We start from the raw sequence: 20,988 nt of genomic DNA, 5'->3' as shown, positions 1-20,988 counted from the left end.
ATTCTTTCCCTGGATTTTGAGTCAGAGCCAAGAAAGTTTTACCATTCCTAGTTACTGAGGCCTATATTTTCTTCTAGTATTTTATGGCTTCATTTTTGTAATTAATACTAGCATATGGTATGAAAAACAATTTCAATTTTATCTTTTTTTCATATGGCTCTTCAGTTATCCGAACACCATTTATTAACAAGTCCATCATTTTTAATTGACTGCCAACCCTCCACATGCCCAATTACCTGCTGTTTCTCAAAAGGGTTATGTCCCAAAAGATGCTCCTAAGTGATAAGAGCTCTAAGAGCATCTTTTGTTCTAATACTTGATTTTTGACTCTGGTTCTTAACAGAGCTTCCAAAATCTCTTGGAATTTCCTGGGTGATAGGAGCCTCTTTTGTTCCAATGAGGAGACTCTGACTGGGATCCTGGGTATCTTCAGGATATAAGCTATTGCCAGAAAGGCCAATCAAGCCACGCTTAGAAGGTTGGAACTTTCAGCTTCACATCCCTAACCTCTGGGAAGTGGAGGGCACTGGATATTGAGCTAATGATTCACTGTGCCTATGTGATGAAGCCTCCATAAAAATCCCCGAACTAGGGGTTTTGGAGAACTCCTGGGTTGGTGAACATATCCACGTGCTGGAAGTGCGGTACACCTAAACTCCACAGGGACAGAAGCTTCTGCTCTCCTCACCCTATGCAACTCTTTCCTTTGGCTGTTTCTGAGTTATATCCTTTATAATGAACCAGAAACCTAGTAAATAAACTGTTTTCTGTGAGCTGCTGTAGCAAATTAATTGAAACTGAGGAGGGCGTCATGGGAACCTCTGATTATTATAGCTGGTTGGTTAGAAGCATCGGTGACAGCCTGGACTTGTAGTTGGTGTCTGAAATGGTGGGTGGGCAGTCTTGTGGCCCCGAACCCTTAACCTGTGAGATCTGATGCTAACGCCTAGTAGATAGTGTCAGGACTGAATTGAATTGTAGGGTACTCAGCTGGTGTCACAGAATTGCTTGATGTGTGGAAAACCTATATCTGGTGTCAGAAGTGTTGTGGGTGTGAGCATAAGAAAACAGAAGTGAGTTTTTCCTATAGACTATCACAAAGCATTTTTTTTAATGTGGTCGAATTTACTACTTTTTTCTTGGATATTTCTTCTGTCACTTTTAAAAATTGAAATATAATTCACATACAACTCAGTGTTAACAATTCAGTAGTTTTTAGTGTGTTTACAGACCTAAGCAATCACCACCATCTAATTTTAGAGTATTTTCATCACCCTCTGAAAAAAGCCCTGTACCCATTAGCAGTCACCCCTTATCCCTCTTTCTCCGAATTCCTGTTAACTACTAAACTAATTTCTGTCTCCATGGATTTGTCTGTTCTGGACATTTCATATAAATGGAATAATATATGCCCTTTTTTATCTGGCTAATTCCCTTAGCATAATGTTTCCAGGGTTCTTCCATGTTATAACATGTATCAGTACTTCATTTGTTTTTACTGATAAATAATATTCCATTGTACGAATGTTCCACATTTGTTTATTCTTTCGTTGATGGTCATTTTGGTTGTTTCCACCTTTTGGCTATTACAAACCATGTTGTTTGTATACAGGTTTTTGTGTGAACATGTGTTTTCAGTTATTTTGAGAGTATATTATTAGGAGTAGAATTGCTGAATAACATGGTAACTCTATGTTCAACTTTTTGAGAAACTGTCAAAATGTTTTCCAAAGTTACGTCATTTTACATTCCGGTAATTTACATTAGCAGCACTGTATAAGAATTTCAACTTCTCCACACCCTTGCCAACACTTGCTGTTGTCTGCCTTCTTGATTATAACCACCCTGGTGGGTGTGAAGTGGTATTTCATTGTGGACCTCACTGTATTTTAACTGTTAATTTACCTGCCTAACTTTTCTAGGAAGCTGCAAACTTCATGTTTGGCATTTCTAGCTCTGAATTAGCTTAGAAGCAGGTGCACTTTTGAGGTTTGTAACACACTCACGAGCATTATACAGCATAAGTTTGCAAAGCACACTTTAGTCTGGTTTAAATCTACCCTAGTGAGAACTACAGTAAAACCTAAGGAAAGCTGTGAACTAGGCAAACTTCGTCTTTAGCTTGCTTGCTTCCTATTTCTTCACAGAGGATTCAGCCTCCTCCTCCCTTCTTACTTAGTGCCAGAAGGGATTTCCCTCCATTTTTTTTTTCACACTTTACTCTAAGGCAGTGATTCTCAAATTTTAGTGTGCTTTTTAGCATTCAGATCCCTCAAACCCACTCTCAGCATTTCTGATTCAGTAGATCAGGAACAGAACTTTAAAATATGAGTTTTTAACAAGCACACTGGGGGATTCTGATACATATGGATTGGAGCCTATACTTTGGGAAGTACTGTTTCAAAAAAATCATCTGGTGGATGACCCCATTTGTCAGCAACTTATCAACATCTGGAAGCTGGTGTCTCTTAGTGCTGAATCAGGGCTGGCAGGAAGGAGGTCTGCTGGGAGAAGAGCAGAACAGGCGTATCACTGCCATGATTACCCCACTCTACTGTTGGTCTCCATACCCTAATTTTATTCCTGATCTGGTTCTTTATTATTATTTAATAATGATCTTACTAATTATAATATAAACTCAGAGATACTAGCATAATAAATTGAAAAAATATATTAAAGCAGGAGATATAAGACACCGGGCAGCTTTTCAAAATGAACAGATAATGCATTACCCTCGGGAAAGGATAAAGAGCCCTGTTTAAAATTTGCTTTGCCTTTCCAGAAGCTAATGTGCAACTGAGAAAATTGGATTACATTTGGGCAGTGAAGTAAGCTGTGTAAAGGCAAAACTAAATGAAGAACAGAGTATTGATCATGAATAATGGACCCTGACACCTTGTAACACACCATTCTTTAGAGCCAAGATTTTTCCTCCTGTTGCTTCTTCCTGTTGTCATGACAACAGGGCATTTTCAATGCTTAGATCTTGTTTTCTCCCTGTTTATGACAGGGAGAATTGTATTATAGCTAAGGAAGAAGAATTATTTAAGGATGTGGTTCCATAGTGTAATGGTTAGCACGTCTGCTTTACACGCAGAAGGTCCTGGGTTCACACCCCAGTGGAGCCACAGTCCATGGCCTAAGGCTATTGCCACCCTGAACAAGCTCGAAGTCTGATCTCAGTAGCTAAGCAGGGTTGGGCCTGGTTAGTACTTGGATGGGAAACCACCTAGGAAGACCAGGTGCTGTAGGTATAAATGATAATAAAAAAAAATTATTTAAGTACTCGCATCTCTTATATTATATAGATCACGATAATGAAAGGTTGTAAAGCTTAGAGACTCCCTTTTTAATCTTTTAAAACATGTCAGTAGAGAAAAGTTCAGAATTATAGTAATATAGCTCTATTGCATAGAGAGAATGGATATGAGTTTAATTTAAAAGCTAGTTTGGTTTTGTTAAAGTAATGAGACTGTAGGCTCTATTAGTTGGAACATCAGATTATAACAGAGATTGATTTCCATTATTAAGCATACCATTATTTTCCTATGTGATCTTGAAAAATTGACTCCACTTGTAAAATAGCTACAATAGTATTTGCTAATGGTTCCTTTTCCTAATGTAAAACTGTTTTAGTAAATCTATGATCTTGGGGGTGTTTAGGTTCTTTAGTCCTTTCTCCCTTTCTCCCTTCCTTCCTTCCTTCCTTCCTTCCTTCCTTTCTTCCTTCTTTCCTTCCTTCTTTCCTTCTTTCCTTCCCTCTTTCCATTCTTTCATCCTACCCTCTCATGTTCTCTCTATCATTCATCAAACATTATCTGAGTCAGGAGCTCTGGGAGGTGCTGGGGAGATACTAAAGGCAAACCTGACCTGGAGTTGCTCATGATCTAATTAGAGAGACAAATAGTGTTACTACCAACAGCATAATGTGATGATAGTATGGTAACAATGGAAGCAGGTACTGTAGGCACATGGAGGACAAAGTGGCTACCCATGTGGGGGAGTCGGATAAACAACACAGATGCTGGTCAGTGAAGTTGTGCTTGTCCACGTAGGTCCTGCCTGAATGATGTGCATGACCTTGACTCAGTGTTAGAGAACCTTAAATCTGAGAAGTGGTCAGGGATACCATTTAGTCCAAAGGTTCCCTTTATAGATGATGAGTCTAAGACATGTGAAGTGATGTGACTTCTCCAAAGATACTCAGCTATGGAAGAATTGTGACAACAACCTAAGTTTCTTATGTCACAGTCTCCACATAATTCTTGGTCAGATCATGCTTGCATCATTATTTTGACCCTGGTTCCACTGAACACCACTATGAACATAGGCTTATCCAACCATTCCACTATGAATTCTTTAAACTTCTACTGTTTCACTGTGAAGCTATACAAACTCCATACATGAAAGGAAGAGAAAAGCCACAGACTAGGAGATGTTATTTGTACATATATAAAAGCAAACTATAAGTATCTTGCAAGGACCTTATTTCCAAATTAAGATTACAGTCACAGTTCCCTGGGGTTAGGACTTTGACTTGTAATTTGGGGAGATATAAATCAACTCATAGCATTAGAGTTATAGGATTTTTAAGCAATAAAGTCATTCTCCAAGAAAAGACTTTGTACCTCTCCCTGACTATCAGCTTATCTCTAACTTAGTCCCACCTGCCAAGACGCTTCATGCTGAGTGAAGGCAGGCCTGCTGGGAGAGTCATCATGTGACTGTTGTGAGAAAGCAGCTGCCCCTAGGCAAAGTGGCCTTGCCATTCTGAATCCCTTTATTAGAAAGTAAGTCCTATTAAATGGAGCATTCTATTCCAAGCTTTTCCTAACTATTGTAGGGAACTGAGCTTCAATCACAGGTTATACTTTTCTTTTTTAAAAGATAAGCATTAAAATAATTATTGTAGTTACTGATGCGACTGTTTAATATTCCTTCTACTGATTCGGCCTTGGAAAATCATCTTTGTAAACTTATGCCATAATGAAGAAAGATATGTAGACCTGGATTTTATTTCTGGCACTCACATCTACTACCCGGGTGACCTTGGATAAATCACTGAAACTCTCCGGGACTCACTTTCCTCAACTATAGAACGGGAATAGTAACATTCAGACTATCCACTTCCTTACTCTATGGGTGACAGTGTTTTTTACCTGAGGGACAGCAGGCACAGCTGTTCTACCCAGGCCTTGGAGCTGTCTACTCCTGCATATTCACCAATCAATCAGTTATTGACTGTCTCTTTTCCATGTGTGGAGACACACTTGTAAGCCCAATTGTCCCTGACAAAGGAGAAGGTTATACTGTCCATTTCCTGTACTATATTAATTGTCTTTCACAACTTGGCTTCCAGCTTTCCTGGAACAACTCATTCATCTCATTGAAAAGAGCAGTTTACCTCTTGGGAGCCATTTATTCTCTATTCTTTTCGATTCTCTGCATTTCGTATTCAGAGCTCTTTCCTAAGAAGCCTGCTTTTATAGACCTCATCTTACCAATTTCATTATGCCAACAATAGCTGAGACACAAATGCATTTATATAAATTTTCCTTTTTTGGTTTACGACCTAAATTTTATATTGAAAATTTTAATTCCAATAAAAACATGGAAAAATACAGGAGAGGTATAATAATTGGCAGGTTAGGAATGCAGAACAGCATACAGTCTGCATTCTAGCTACTTTAGAATGAACTTTGTTCATTCAATAAATATTTGACTGCCCCTCCTGTGCCAGGCATTGTTCTCGGCACAGGAAATGTGTCACTAAGCAGTGTAGAAATAGCCACTGCCCTCACTGAGATCAAAAGTTTGCACATGAGATGCCAAGTAAATCAATCATTGCATTAACCTTCAAGTTCCTATGGAAGTGCATGGCATAGACTTTCAGGGGGAAAATTTTCCTAAAGGATGCGTAGGAATTAGCCAGAAAAATGTGGGACAGAGCAAGAGAAATATCCAAACAGGAGAACGGTGCAGTAGACATAAGGAAGGAGAAAGGGAGAGACAAAAAGAAAGAGAAGGAGAGAGAAGAGAGAGAGAAGGCCAGAGACATATTTGAAGAATTAAGAGAAAATCAGTCTGGCTGGAGCATGAGGCTCATGAAGAGCCATTGTAGTCCTAGAAAGTCTTATAACTCATGTTAGGGAGGTTGGGGTTTACTCGTAGGACACTAGAAAGCCTCTGGATGGTTTTAAGTGCTGCCACCCCATCGCCATGGCCATCCTTGGAAAACTACTGTTGCCTCCGTTGCTGCTGGACAGCTGCTTCCCTGCATCATTGGGACCCAAGTCAAAGTCTGGGCAAAGCATATGTGATTGGCAGCGCTGAAACCATAAGACCATGCCTGAGCTTGAGGTGGGGGTTGGGAGAAGCGTGGGAGGATAAGAAAGCAAGTGCCACTTCTGAAGTGCAAGTGATTCTTCCTGCTTCAGTGGAGACTCATGAAATGGGGAAGTCACTCAGACATAGACGAATGGGGTTCAGATGTTGAGCAGTCAAAACACGGCCAGGTTCCACTACACTCGGAACCCCTTTTATGTACAACACAAAGGCTATCCTATAGAACAAGTGTTCCACAGAACACACTTTGGGAAATACTATTCTAGACAGTTCTCACAAGAACTGATGTCAAGTCAGGTATGTCCTGAAGACGCTAAGTCACCCTGATCTTAGCATTTTATACTCATAACACTTAGGGACTGTACCATCCAATTTAGCATTCAATTATATCATATCTTCATGATTCATAATATTTGCTAATTGTTCCATGTATTTGTTTCGTCTGAGGAGTCATTTGTGACATATTTGGAATCAAACATGTATTTGACACTTAGTACATAGCCCTACAAATATTTATTTTTTTTACATGAAGAAGTCCAGCTAAGGTTGTAGCTTTTAACAAGTCCTAAAAAAACACCCCAAGATGTCAGAGAAGTGGCTGTTCTGAATTCTTCAGCATTATTTCTGCAAATATTTATCTCTCTCAATTTGTTTTCTTCTTGTGGGACCGCTATTATGTAGATGGTTACAGTTATAAAGATGAACCAACTGGAAATCCTAGATTTTTAAAATAATATTGTTTACAAAAAAACCTCAGCAGTGTCCTACGAGTAAACCCCAACCTCCCTAACATGAGTTATAAGACTTTCTAGGACCGCTATTATGTAGATATCAATACTTCTCCTTTTGCCCTCCCAATTTCTTAATTTTTTTTTCTCTTCTTTAGGTAGACCCTCAGCCTGATCCTCCAGTTCTTTAATCTGTTGTTCATGCTAATTCCAGTCCCCTGCTGAGGTTTTTTTGTAAACAATATTATTTTAAAAATCTAGGATTTCCAGTTGGTTCATCTTTATAACTGTAACCTGCTTTATTTTAACAATATTCTATTTATATCTCTTTGAGGTTATTCACTTTGCTTATTTTAAAGTCTTTCTGTGTATTAATTCTGCTACATTTGGTAAAGGTTGTTCAATTTCACTTCTCCTATAACTTCCTTTTGCAGATCTGTTGTGATTTCTGTGAGCGCCAACAGCTACCTGGGGTAGTACTGAGAATCCTGGAGGGAAGGGGCTAGATGTGAGGAGAGTTCAGAGTAGAAGGGAGATGGGAATGGAAACCTCTTTAGGGTGGAGGGCCTCTGAGCTGACCACCCCCTTTTTTACTTCCATCCCTAGAAGTCCAGTCTGCCCCCTCCCATCCAATTTTACTTTTACATTGCACCCAGCCTCCTTCCTCTCTGGGTTGTAATCTGGCACCGCCTTGCAAAGGCCATGGGGAAGGAGGGAATGCTCAGTCAGCAGATCAACCTGCACAGTGGTCATCCTTCTCCACTCCAGTTGGCCTCCACAGACATTGTCCCATAGAACCCAGCCAGCTTCTAGGAGGCAGCCGCCCAGGCCAAACTGAGGGAGGCAAAAAAAAGCACAATGAGAAAGTTCTCCCCCAACCTAGTCCTTACCCATGGCCTTTTAAATTGTGGGCTGCCATTTGCCTCCAAGAGCTAACCATCTTCTGTCTCTCCAGAGTTTCTCAGATTTTGCTTTGGTCCCTTTGTCCCACTACCTCCCACTGTCTTTAGGCATCTCCTGGCTTGGTTCCTGGGAGCCAGTGGCACTGTTGGTTCACCATCCTCCCAGGTAGCAGAGTCTGCTCATCTCCTGTGCATGATTCCTTTTCTCCTATCTTTCCTGTCTTTTTCTCCCTATCTCCTGCTTATAGTCCTTTTCCCATGAGGGATTAGAACAGGGAAAAGTAATTATTTTATAGTTTGAGGCAGAACTCAGGATCCATTCTCTGGATTTTATTTATATGCTGAGTGATCTCACCACAGGCAAGTTTTCTTCTCCAGCTATTCTGAGGCCTCCTTAATAAATGTTCTGAAGATGGAAACACACTAGAAAATTATTGTTATGATTGTTAAGGGTTATGATCTGACGATTATCAGTTATTTATTCCTGGAGTGGTATTTATTGCCAGACTGGTGCCATTTATAATTTTAAGTAAGTATTTGTCAGGATGTCAGTATTACCTAAAGGAAACTGCTTTCGAGATGAGACAAAACCAACTATCTGCAAACAGCATCCTCTTCAAAATCTTCAAAGAAAATTTCTTGAGACAGCAGAAGTGGCCCCAGGGAAGGCCATGTTGACATACGAAACCATATTTAACCATGGAGTGAACATTGTGGCAGAGATGATATATGTTACTTGAATTCTTCTCTGATGCTCAGATTGGATGTTCCTCTTTAAATGGGCATAGGTGGAAGGCTGCAGGAGTCCAGCTGTCCTCCCTGCCACACTTTGATCCCTGATCACCTATATCTGGGTCCATATAACTATCTTTCAACAAATGCCCTTGCAACCCACTCCATGAGGACTTTTTTGGGGGGGTTGATTTGGGGGCTACCTAGCATTCAAGTCCCTGGCCTAAGTTAGAGGAGCTTCCTCAATTAGACCCCCTTGTGTGAGTTTTGTGAGAGGCAAGGCTGCCTATGGATGTCAAACGGGGCAGATACATGACCCACGCTTGAGTAGTTGGTGTTCCCACTTGGTACTTTCAATGATGATTAAATGATACAAATAGGAAGAAAGAATTTAGAATTTACTGGCAATGGTGACACCACTGGAGTCCATGGCAGCAGTGTCCAGGGGTGACCATGTCTAATGGCAGTGGAGGTCGTGGTGCCTGGGTAAACAACCCAAGCAAACCATTCCTGTGGCAAGGCTGTTGTTATAATTTTTTCTTTATTTTAAGCCCTAAAAGTATTTTACATTTATCTTCATTTTCTTTAAAAATTTTCTCCCATCTCCCTGCTCCCCTCTCTTTTGATAATCATCACTTTTTCTCTGTATCTATGGGTCTTTTTCTGTTTTGTTTTGTTTATTCATTTGTTTCGTTATTTTAAAATTTCACGTATAAATGAAATAGTAATGGCATTTATCTTTCACTGTCTGACTTATTTCACTTATCACAGTATCCTCTAGATCTGTCCACGTCATAAATGGCAAGATTTCATTTTTTTTATTGCTGAGTAATATTCTAGTGTGTGTGTGTGTGTGTGTGTATACATATATATATATATATGTATATATATATCAGATCTTCTTTATCCATTCATCTATTGATGTACACTTAGGATGCTTCCACATCTTGGCTATTGTAAATAATGCTGCGTGAAAACAGGATTGCTTATATCTTTTTGGATTGGTGCTTTTGTTTTCTTCAGATAAATAGCCAGAAGTGTTATTGCTGGGTCATATGGCAGCATTATTTTAAATTTTTTTGAGGAATCTCCCTACTGTTTTCCAGATGTTATATGATTCCCCCACAGCCTGCCTTGGTCCCCAATCGTAGTCTGAGCCTGGTAATTTAGGTTTGTGAGCCACTCAAATCTTTCTAATAAATTATTTTTCTGCTTATGTTAGCTGGTTGATTTCTGTTGCTTGCAGCCAAGAGTCTTGCCCGACTCCACATCCTCTTTCCTTCTGTCTACTTCACTCATATCCCATAGCTATCTTGGAGACTTACTGTCCACAGACCTCCCCAAACTCCCTCTGCAAACTCCGTTTGCCTCTCTCCTTATCCCCCACTTTTTCTCTTTATTATCAAAGTAAACATTGTCTTTTTTTAGAAAGCTATAATTCCTCCACTCTGGTGAAGATAGCATGAGGGGGAAAAAGGGGACAAATACAGGATCCCTTTTTGCAAATATTGGAGAGGATAAAATAAAATTGTGGGCATTTACATGTTAATTTTTTTTTGGAGCATAACATATGCTTCCAGTTAAGTTAATTAAAATAGTGTGAATCGCTTTGTCCACAAAAGGGCAGTTAAACCTAGAGGGACAAAAAGAGTAGGTTATTCCTGTTTGCAATGGCTTATCTTCATAGCTGTTTAGTGGAGATCCAGAAATACCAGTTCTCAGGATTAATACTGTCTTAGAGTAGTAATATAAAGACTTGCTGCTTGGGTCTTCAAGCTGCCCTGTGTCTAGCATAAAAAGGGAATACAGCACTGATGAAAATAAAATACAAAAGAGATGAAGATTGGCCCTCTTGGTCCATAGGGAGCCAGAGTAAGATTATGGTTGGTGGGTGGATATGGCTCCAAGAAACACTGAAGAAAATCTGCCAGCATCTCAGTTTTACTTAGTGTCAACTCTGCTTGCCTGACTTACACAGACAAATGGGTGCCTGGACAATTCATGGGGGAGGACAAGAATGAAAGACTTCTTGCTTCAATTTTCAGTAATTGTCAGGGAGTCAGACATGAAGCTATTAAATTGCATGGTCAAACGACCTGACCGTGGAAGTATGACTATGGTATTTTAAAATTATTTTTATTATTGTTGTTAAAAAGATGTGCTCATGGGGGAGGGAGAGTAGTTTAGTAGAAATATCCTGAAGAAATATCCTGAAGAACCTGAGTTATGTTCTAGCCTTTACTTCAAACTAGTTGCATGATTTTGGACAAGTTAATTTATTTAACTGGCTCTCAGTCTTCCCTCCTGTTAAGTAAGGAGATTGGGTGATTTAAAAGATCCTTTTAGCTCTTAAGTTTAAAATACATTTCCCTTTCTTATGGTTTTGAGAGGATATTTTATATGTTTCTTTTAGTGATGGGAAAAAAGAACAGAAAAAAATCTCAAATGTAAGCCCAATTACACTTCTGTAGCTAAGTAGACTTAACAAACAAAATCTTGTTGATGTGAATAAACAAGATGATGGCACGTGAAGTCAATACAAATATATATTGACTGCTCAAATAACATATGTTCTTTATCCTCCACCATTGGTGTTATTAAAATTCTATAGCATAACTTTGAAAATTGGGAGACCAGCTCTCTAGTATTTGAGATTCCTCATCAGGGCTCTGAATCAGAAAATAAGGAACAAAACTTAACTCTTGAGATGTAGAAGAAGGAATGTCTTTGCCAGTAGCAAAGCCTCAAACAACCTGAGGAGATCAACTACAAAAGAGGAAGAACCTTAATGGGCTTAAAGTGTTCATAAAAGATTTGAAAGACAAAAGGAAGGGAGAGGCAGAGAGACATAGATACATAATAAAAAAGAACAACGAGAGAATGGTAGAAATTAGAGGTGGTGACTGCAGAAGGGAATATTGGGAACGATGATAAGAACAGTGAGCTCCAGGCAAGAAGCTGCTTCAGCCTCTTTGGCTCAAGGCAGGCTGTAAACATGTACACACATACATGATACTGTAACACTAAACATATAGGGCGGCCTTTTCAACAAACAGTACTGGAACAATCGGACATTATATGCAAAGAAAAAAATTCTAGACAGAGACATTATTATACCTTTCACAAAAATTAACCCCTTATGTATCATAAACCTAAATATAAAATTCAAAATTATAAAACTTCCAGAAGCTAACATAGGAGAAAATCTAGGTGACCTTAGATTCGGTGACAGCTTTTTAGATACAATATGAAAGGCATGATCAATGAAAAAAACTTAAGTGGTACTTCATTAAATTTTAAAATGTTTCCTCTGTGGAAAAAAAAAAAATACTACTAAACGAATGAAAAGACAAGCCACGGATGGACAAGGAGAAAATATTTGCAAAACTTGTATCTGATAAAAGACAAGGGTCCAAAATCTATAAAGAACTCTTAAAATTCAACAATAAGGAAACAAACAATGCAATTTGAAAACGGACAAAAGATCTGAACATACACCTCATCGAAGAAGGTAATGTGGATGGATAGCAAGTAAGCAGATAAAAAGGTACTCAACAGCATATGCCATTAGGAAATTACAAATTAAAACAATATCACTCTGTACCTATCAGGATGCTAAAATCTAAAGCACTGAGCATCAGATGCAGATGAGGATGTGGTGGAAAAACAGAGACTCTCATTTGTTGCTGGTGGGAGTGTGAAATGATACAATCTCTTTGGAAGACAAGTTTGACAGTTTCTTATAAAACTAAATATACTCTTACAATATGATCTAGGAACTAAATTCCTTGGTACCTATCCAAATGAGATGAAAACTTAAATCCACACAAAAATTTGCACATAAATGTTTACAGCTGCCTTATATATTTAGCCCTTTGCCCCTATCCAAGTTCTGCTTATCTATTGACCTTTTTAAGCCTCACTTCCTCCAACAAAGCTATCCGTGGGATGTATGACTTCTCTAAAGTGTGCAGCACTTGGAGAATTGCTGTCTAATAAAAATATAATTTAAGCCACACATGTGTTTTTAAATTTTCTAGTAGCTACATTAAAAAGGTAAAAGAAACAGAAGTGAATTTTATTAATATATTTATTTAAACTAATATATCTGGTACATAAAATATAATCAAAAAATGTTAATGATACATTTTGTTATTTTTTTCATACTGCCTTCAAAATATGGTGTGTATTCTATATTTACAGTACATCTCATTTTGTGACCAAGTCACATTTCAAGTGCTCCCTAGTCACATATAGATTGTGGCTATCATACCAGATAGCACATACCTACAGAAGCCATTATATAATTTAGCACATGGTCTAGGCAGGAAGAAAATGTGTCCCCATAAAATCAGACCCATAATTGCAGTAACTTCAGGTCCTAACTATCCTTATGACACGTTGATGCTCCATTTCCAAAGGCGCAGAAAAAATGTGGGAAGTCTCCCCTCTCCCCAATTCATAAGTTGAAGCCTAATCCCCAATGTGATAGTATTTGGAGGTTAGGAAAGTAATAAGCTTATGAGGTTGGAGCATTTATGATGAGATTAGTGCCCTTGTAAGAGGAGACAAGAGAGGCTTGCTTCTTCCTCTGCATTCTGGGCCATGTGAAGACACAGATAGAAGGCACTGTCTACAAACCAGGAGGCCAGCTCTTACCAGACACCAGATCTGCTGACGTTGATCTTGGACTTCCCAGCCTCCAGAACCATGAGAAATATTCATTTTTCAAAGCACCCAAACTAGAGTATTCTGTTATAACAGCCTGAATTGGCTGAAACAGTAACCAATCAATCACTCAGGTAACATGCTAATGAGATGTGAGAGGATAACAGACCAGACTTCTCTGCCTCAGTCGACAGAGAACACAGGGAGAGTACATACTAGATTCGGAGAACTGAGGCTATCACATCAAAGTTTTTAATTCTTCTACATAACTAGGGATGCATATAGCTAGTAGTTACCATGGGAATATCCTGATATATATTTCATTGTTCACGAGAACTGGATAGGCATTTTGAATCTGGATCCAAGAGGCTGGTATATTGGTTATCGATATATAACAACTGGTTGATATCAATAAAGCCAAGGATTGTTCCTTGGGTATAGAAAAGTATATGTTATTAAAAGATAAGTGCCTCAGTTTAATAAACAAAATAAAATAACTATTTCCAGGAAAACATTTCAAATTCAAAAATCTATGGCAAACAATGAATTTTGCTACTGAAAGCCTCAGAAAAGACATCTTGTTGCACGATGGGTAGATTTTTATTTAAGGGATCCTTATCACCATCTAGTTCAAATATAAACATCTGATTGTTGCTGCCATCTGTCTCCGTAAGAGTATTCACACTTCCAATAAATCTACTTTTGTGCCCTCTGTCTTAGTCAAACATATTCCCGGTGACTTTCTCAACAAGGTGATTTCCTTCTAGTGTTGTTGCAGTCCTGTGGTTTTAGAACACCCTGTGAACTGAACCTTGCCTAATCTGTACTTTCATTCGTTATTTTCATTATTTAAACCAGTCTCTCCATTCTTTCAGTATTTTTTTTCTTTTTCAATGGCAACTTCATATTTACATTACCCTCTGCCTGGAAGGCATGTGAGACTTTTCCTGGTGCTGAGCCCAGCTAATTAGCATGACACATGCTTGGCTAAATAGTTCTCTGGGACAGTGTTTTGTATGGAAGATGCAGGGCTGACAGGAAAGATTAGGAGGAAGACTCCCACTGCAGCTTCCTCTTGTCACCAAAGCCTAAATTTAGAATAGTCTTTCTCTTCCAAGCTGAAAGAAAAATAATGGCAAACATAACAATGGCTTGAAGAAAAAAGGAAAAAAGATTAAAATTCGAAAAATTAGATTTTTTTTTTTTTTTTTTTAATTAAATTAAAATCACTTAATAGTTTCTCATGCCATTTAAAAGAAATTCAAATTCCTAACCATTGGACATGGATATTATGTGATCTTCTGCTGCCTTTTTTCACCCTTATTTTTCTTTCTAAACTTGCTAATCATTTTGTTGCCCTTGTGCCTTTTCTTGCTATCGCCAGTATGTAAAACGGTCTCCATGAGCTCTTTAAAAGGCTTCAGTCCTTTGCCATCTCATTAGAGACTTTCCCTGCTCATTCAGATACCACTTGTCATGACATCTTTTTTGTTTGTTTATTTGTTTCTAGGTTTTTATGTAACATTTTAGATACCGTTAATTTATGTCCTTATTTGTCTTCAATGTAAGCACTATAAGGCAAATTACCACTGCCATCTCAGCGCTTACGTCAGTGTCTGAGAAATAGAAGGTTCCATAAATATAGAGCTGGAAAATTAATGAATATCCACATTTATTTTCCAGAATGTGTGTAGTTATTTTAATTTTTCTTTGTAATTAGTTTTTTTTTTTTTTTTCTAAATCAATTCTTTATTGCACTGAAGAGGAGTAGGTGGGAAATGACCCTTGCAGGGAAGAGAGCCCTGACCAAGACTTGCTCAGGTGAAAGGAAGAAAGTCATGGTCACGTTCTTAGGTTCATACATCTGCTCTTGGGTTCATAGATTTTTATTTAGCAGAGTTTGGGGTTGGAAATAGAGGCAAACTGCTTGACATGAGAGAGTAACAAAAATTTAAAGAGTGGGAGGCTAGCATTTGGGGTAGCAGGTGGCCAAAAAGATGGTGACAAGCCAGGACGCCCCAAATAGTGCCGCCATCTTGAAATTTCCCGTGTTGAAAAATAGCTGATAAATTGTTATAACAGTGTTGCTTAGATTTCTGATTTAATCTATCACTTATCCTGTGGTGTTCTGCAATTTCCTTATGTTACTCCAAACCATCAGTAAAATTCTGCTACATCCAACAGTATTATTTTCATGGTATTGGAAGGAGGGGTTTCTGGGGCAAAAGAGGCCAAGAAAAGTAGAGGCTATTAATAGAAACAGAGTAATAGTTTGGATGGGAAAATCAGAAAAATGCCATCTCTGGAGAAATAAACAGAAATATTGGATAGGAGAAGAGGGTAATTTCTAAAGTAAGTGAGTTGAGAGCTCCACCGTCTTATTTGCTTATTAAAGAGAGGTCTCAGAAAGCTGTAAGATTTGAGAACATCTGGTTTATATTATTGCTTACTGTCACTAAAAAATTAAAACGCTTGAATTATCTGCTAGTCTCACGGTCCCCAACTGTATTTCTCAGACTAGTAAAATTTTAGGGACTGTTGGGGTGGCCAACTTTTTATTATATTATGCAAAGATATTTTAAATACTGATTATCACCATTGATTTTAACACACATACAGACAAAATGGAAAGGGCATAATCTCAGATCTTTTAAAAATTTTTTGTTTTTCATAAACTTTTTTCATGAAAAAAACTTTTTATCTGAAATAATATCACACTTTCGACCTATTAAAATAGTATATAGTTTATTTTATTTAGCTTTAGCTTAAATATTCTTTAAATCTTTCTTCATTTAATCATTTCCCCCCCAAAATGTTAGTAACCCTTTTATGCGCCAAGCACTGTGCTAGGTACTGGGGTACAGAGATGAACATGACTCTGCCTTTGTCCTCAGTATCTCACAGTTTTCTAGGAAAGTCAAGCAGGTGACCCCAATGACAAACAGTGCAAACCATGCTGTATTGTAGTATAGGAACTTACCGAATAGTAAGGATAAAAAGGCCAAAATGGCAGTTAAACAGCAGTCAATCTATTTTTAAGCAGAAATGTGAGAAACTGTAAGCCTGATGTCAAGGCTTACTTTCAGCACATCATTTGATTACACCTCATGTGTAATACGTCATTTGATCCATACTACACAGCGGATAGCTGTCACTTACATGGGGTTTGGAGAATAAAAGTTGCCCCCTCCCACTCGTCTGTGATGAAATGGCTCTGCACACAGCTATTCTGCTCACTTTAGAGTGCATGACCTGAAGGTCAGTGGAGGACAGGACAGGGCCAGGGCTGTGCTGCCATGGTGACGGCACCTTAGGAATGAGTGCCAGACTGGAGAGGGAGAACTTGCTAAATACACACAGATGTCTGAGAGGGTGATAGGCACATTAGTCCCTCCAGCTCAATACTTCCCGAAGTTACCAGGTTTCTAAGTTCTGATCCCAAGTGAGAGTTAGAGAGGGAAGCATATCATGGTATCCCAATCACCAATTCTGGAATTTCCCTGGGAGTAGAGAATGCTAGAGTAGTAAGGGACACATATACTCATTTACATGGAAAGAAGATCCAGAGACAGGTACAATGGAGAACTTTTTCCTTTCTTTGCGCCCCAGAGGGTACCATATTAAGGGAAAAAAGGCTAACCGTATGCATTTTCTTACATTATATAATCAGAGTATATGTGTCATAGAGATAGTTGCTGGAACAGTCATTTCCTCTCCTTGTCTCACCTCAATTCTTGTCAGAAATAGGTCTAGAACTTTCGCACAATTATCTATCCTTATTTAAAATCAACATCTCCATAGATCGGGGGATAGGGGGCAGTTCCAACATCTCTGTCGGGGTCTTCTTGGCTTCTCTGAAGCACATACGCGTGACAATGGTACAGAAACACAGGAAGTGACTATTTAATACAGAGGTTCTACAGCTAGCGTCCATTCACACACATTCCCATTTTAGATTGTGAGCAGCTCTTCCTCCCTAGGCGCTCTGAAATAGAAGGGTCTGGCTGACTTATCCCAATAAAATTAGGTTCTTTTCCCCTCAGGGGATTAGAAACACGGTTGCGGTCCTTTTCCTCCGCGACCCTAGGAATCACGATTTTCCTAGAGAAAGGCCCAGCAGGGGGCCAGGACCGCAGACTGTGCGGGGAACCAGAGCCTTGGAAAGCTCAGAAATGCCCGGGACCAGGCCAGGGGAGGCGCGAAATGAAGCGGAGTTGTCCCCGAAAGCGGTTGCGAAGGATGCGGCAGCTCGGGCGAGGCAGTGATTGCTTTGAAGGAGAAAGGGAACGAGAGTGCCCCCCACCCCCCCGCCAGTCCCTGCGGTCTCCCGAGGTCGATTCCCAAGGGACCCAAAGCCGCGACGGAGCTCTGGGATCTGGCAAGTCCCTGGGAGTCGAGAGAGGGGAGCGAGTGTCTTACCTGGCCCGGCTGGCTGGTGTAGTTGAAGGAGTAGATGCTCTCGGTGCTGAGGCTCACCACCCCGCTGTAGACTCGGTCGAAATCCGCGCCTCTGGCGGGGTCGCGGGGGTCGCGGCGCCGCGCTGGAGGTTGCGCTGGGCGTCGGAGAAAAGTAGGGCATGCTGTTGTGAAGAAATTAAGATATATATCTTACCATAGTATGTAATAGTAGGTATCTGCTATAGTATATGATATAGTAGATATATAATATGACATAGTAGATACATGCTATATAGTAGATACGCAGCGCAGCGCAGCGCAGCGCGGGCGTGCCTGGCAAGCCCCACGGGCGAGTGCTGGAGACGCACTGGAGAAGGGCCGATCAAATATTGATGCAGCCGCGGGTGGTCTCCACGGGAAGTCACCAGCTATGGGTGGGGGAGGCAAGAAGTACTGGGGCCGGGGGCTGCTGCTTTGCTCTCCGGCTTCTAAGATCGTTTCCTTCTCCCTTTCTCATTTCTGAGAATCCCGCACTTACCCAGCCAGAATTTCGACCGGTTGCTTCTCACTAAACCTTAAAAAAAAAAAAAAAAAAACAAAAAAAGGTATTGGAGGGAGACATTAAAAATAAATATCCACTAGTCTTGAAGAGTCAACCTGGCCAACCACTGAGCAGGAAATTCAATCCGTTTCAAATAAATGTGCACTCTGGCTGAAAGCGAAGGAATAGAAAGCAACAGAGCCTGTCCCCAAAGAGAGTGCACGAGTTCTCTTTTCCAGTCGGCTACCTGCAGGGAACTTCTGCCCATCTGAATGATGGTTAACTCTCAATTCTCTCTCCTTTCTCTAATTGAACCCCTTCAGAGACACCTGTTTTATTTCCTTATCACCTCCTATTCTCCAAGGAGAGCTCACGTCATCGCTTTCTCTCTCGCTCGCCGTACGTGCATGCAAATATGTACAGCCACTAAAAAAAATACATAGATGTAGTTAAGAGGACTGTTTGGAACACTGCCTGAAGTCTGGTCCCGGAAGTTGTCAAAGACGACTCAGAGTAACTGGATTTATGCAGAAGGCATGTGTTTCCACCCAATCTCTTGCCTACTTCACACTCTGTAATGACTTCTCAGATTGTGAGAGACTTCTCAAGATTCTGTATTGTTTTTTAAAAGAGAAAGACACAGCCCGTCACTAAAAGGAAATATCCTTCTGGCAGAAATTAGGGGATTTGATTTAAACAGTTAAAGAATCAGAATAAAGGCTGAGGTGAGAAGAGGATCCTTTGGAAGTCCTTGGAGAACATCAAACAATCACAATTCAAGTGTAGAAGAGGATTCACTGTTTTATTTCAGCTTCAAGTTATTTGTAAACTAGAAAAGCATATCATTGTGTTCAACCTGAAGGAACGTTAAATAAGAAGCCACAAAGAAGAAACAGATCTTGTTCAAACAGTTAAGATTACAGATTAAAATCCTAGCATTTACCATTCAAAGGGATTTTTCTTTTTACCTTATTGAATTCCTACAATTTATTAAAACTTCAAAAATAAGTGCAATAAGTTTGGTATAAAATTTTATAATTGCACAATTAGAAAATGACGCTGATGAAAAATTGAGTTAGACAATCTTTTATTAGGACACTTTTCACTTTTAAAAAAATTTTCTTGAAAATGTATGGCATAAAGACAAAAATACTAATTCAAAGAAGAGTCCAGTAGTAAAGTGTAAAATAGAGCTCACTGTTTATAAGAAACATAACATCATAATTTTATCCTGAATTCGAATGACTTTAAACTGCTATGTTTAAAATGTCTACACCTCTTTTTAGAACTTAACAAAATTTCGTAAACCTGAAGTTTATGAAGCCCTTCGAGGTCAGTCTACCTGTCCAGTTCAAGAACTCTCTAGAGTCGTAGAATCGTGGAGTCCTACTCAACACTAGGAGAGATGAAGAACTGACTCTTTCATGAGACGACCTCTTCTTTTGGGAGCAAGTGTCTCATTATTAGAAAGATACTTCACATTCTAATTGGAATTTGTCTCTCTTTCACTCATTGGTGTGAGCCCTGCACTCTGGAGCCATAGGAATAAACCTAATCCTTCTTCCCAGCCTTGTAGGTATTTGAAGAGAGCTATGACCCTTTAAGGCTTTACCTTACCTTTAAGCAATGAAATTAGAAACAATTGGAATAGATCCTTTATCATAGTATAGAACCCAAAATATTTTAAAGCCAGTATAGATGATATCTATACCAGACAATTTGAATAATATACTACAAATCATTCTATACTATGATCTAATCCTAATTCTAGCCCAAATCCATTGAATGACTTTAGGTAATTAACCTCCCAGGATCACAAGACTGCTGTAAGGATGAAAGAGGGGAAGAATGTATTTGAAAGTGTGTTATGGCGCGAACAATTCTGAGACCCACGGAGCCAATTGAGATTAATTATGAGCCTTTATTAGCCGGCGGGCGACTGACTCTCTGCCATGCAGGGCTAGAGGAGATCAGCCCCGAGCCTTTAGAGGAGGCAGCTGATAAAGTGTAAGACCATATCCTGGTGGTCTCCTGAACAAGCAAGCAGATTACAGAAGTGGAAATTAGCTGTTAGCATATCTTTGCCCGGAACAACACCCTTAATTAACAAGTAAATGGATTACAGAAGCAGACATTGGCCATCTTCATATCTTATACAATACACTTCCTAAACCACACACAAGCAAGTAGGACAACTTCTGGTATCTAAAGATATTTCTTCCCTGTAGCTGATTTAGCTAGTTGGCTCACTTGAAAAATTTCCACCCTTAACAAATGTATTAGACAGTTTAAAACATTACATGACCAACTATTGTAGGACTTCTAGTTAGTTCGACAGCTAAAGAATAAAATATTATCAATTTAAAAAATATCTACAATGCAAAGCTTCCACTGTGAAAGACTGAATATATGGACAATGGCTAGACCATATATGACAATAGACCTCTGACTCACAACCAGTCCAGGAAACCAAAACCACAATCTCTAAAGCAAATGGTCCAGAACAGTCAGGACTTGGTCAGTGATTGCCAACTTCCCCAATTTTTGCCCCTATTTCCATTACAAGATCAAAGAAAGACAAATATGCTCTCCAAACTATAAAAAGCCCTGCTTCTAGTTAGCCTGTCTCTAGCTTCCTCGTGTCACCAAGATCTAATCAGAACATTTTTAAAAA

General features: G+C 39.3%; 1 protein-coding gene across 3 annotated transcripts in view; it reads right to left on the bottom strand.

Moving 5' to 3' along the window:
- Positions 1–17,933, bottom strand: part of SIDT1 (SID1 transmembrane family member 1) — a 75,727-nt gene extending 57,794 nt beyond the window's left edge. For 2 of the 3 annotated variants that reach the window (XM_025051269.1, XM_025051276.1), the window contains exon 1: positions 17,795–17,929. The gene's annotated coding sequence lies outside the window, so the exon portion shown is untranslated. Of the gene's footprint in view, positions 1–17,794 lie in introns of all 3 variants that reach the window. The other variant, XM_025051274.1, reaches the window with a different exon arrangement.
- Between the last annotated feature and the right edge of the window lie 3,055 nt (positions 17,934–20,988).

The sequence above is a fragment of the Pteropus alecto genome, unplaced genomic scaffold (genome assembly GCF_000325575.1).
Source record: "Pteropus alecto unplaced genomic scaffold, ASM32557v1 scaffold270, whole genome shotgun sequence".
In the NCBI taxonomy this organism is placed as follows: Eukaryota; Metazoa; Chordata; class Mammalia; order Chiroptera; family Pteropodidae; genus Pteropus; species Pteropus alecto.
Note: the sequence above shows the minus strand (reverse complement) of the source record. Positions and strands in the feature narration are given on the sequence as shown.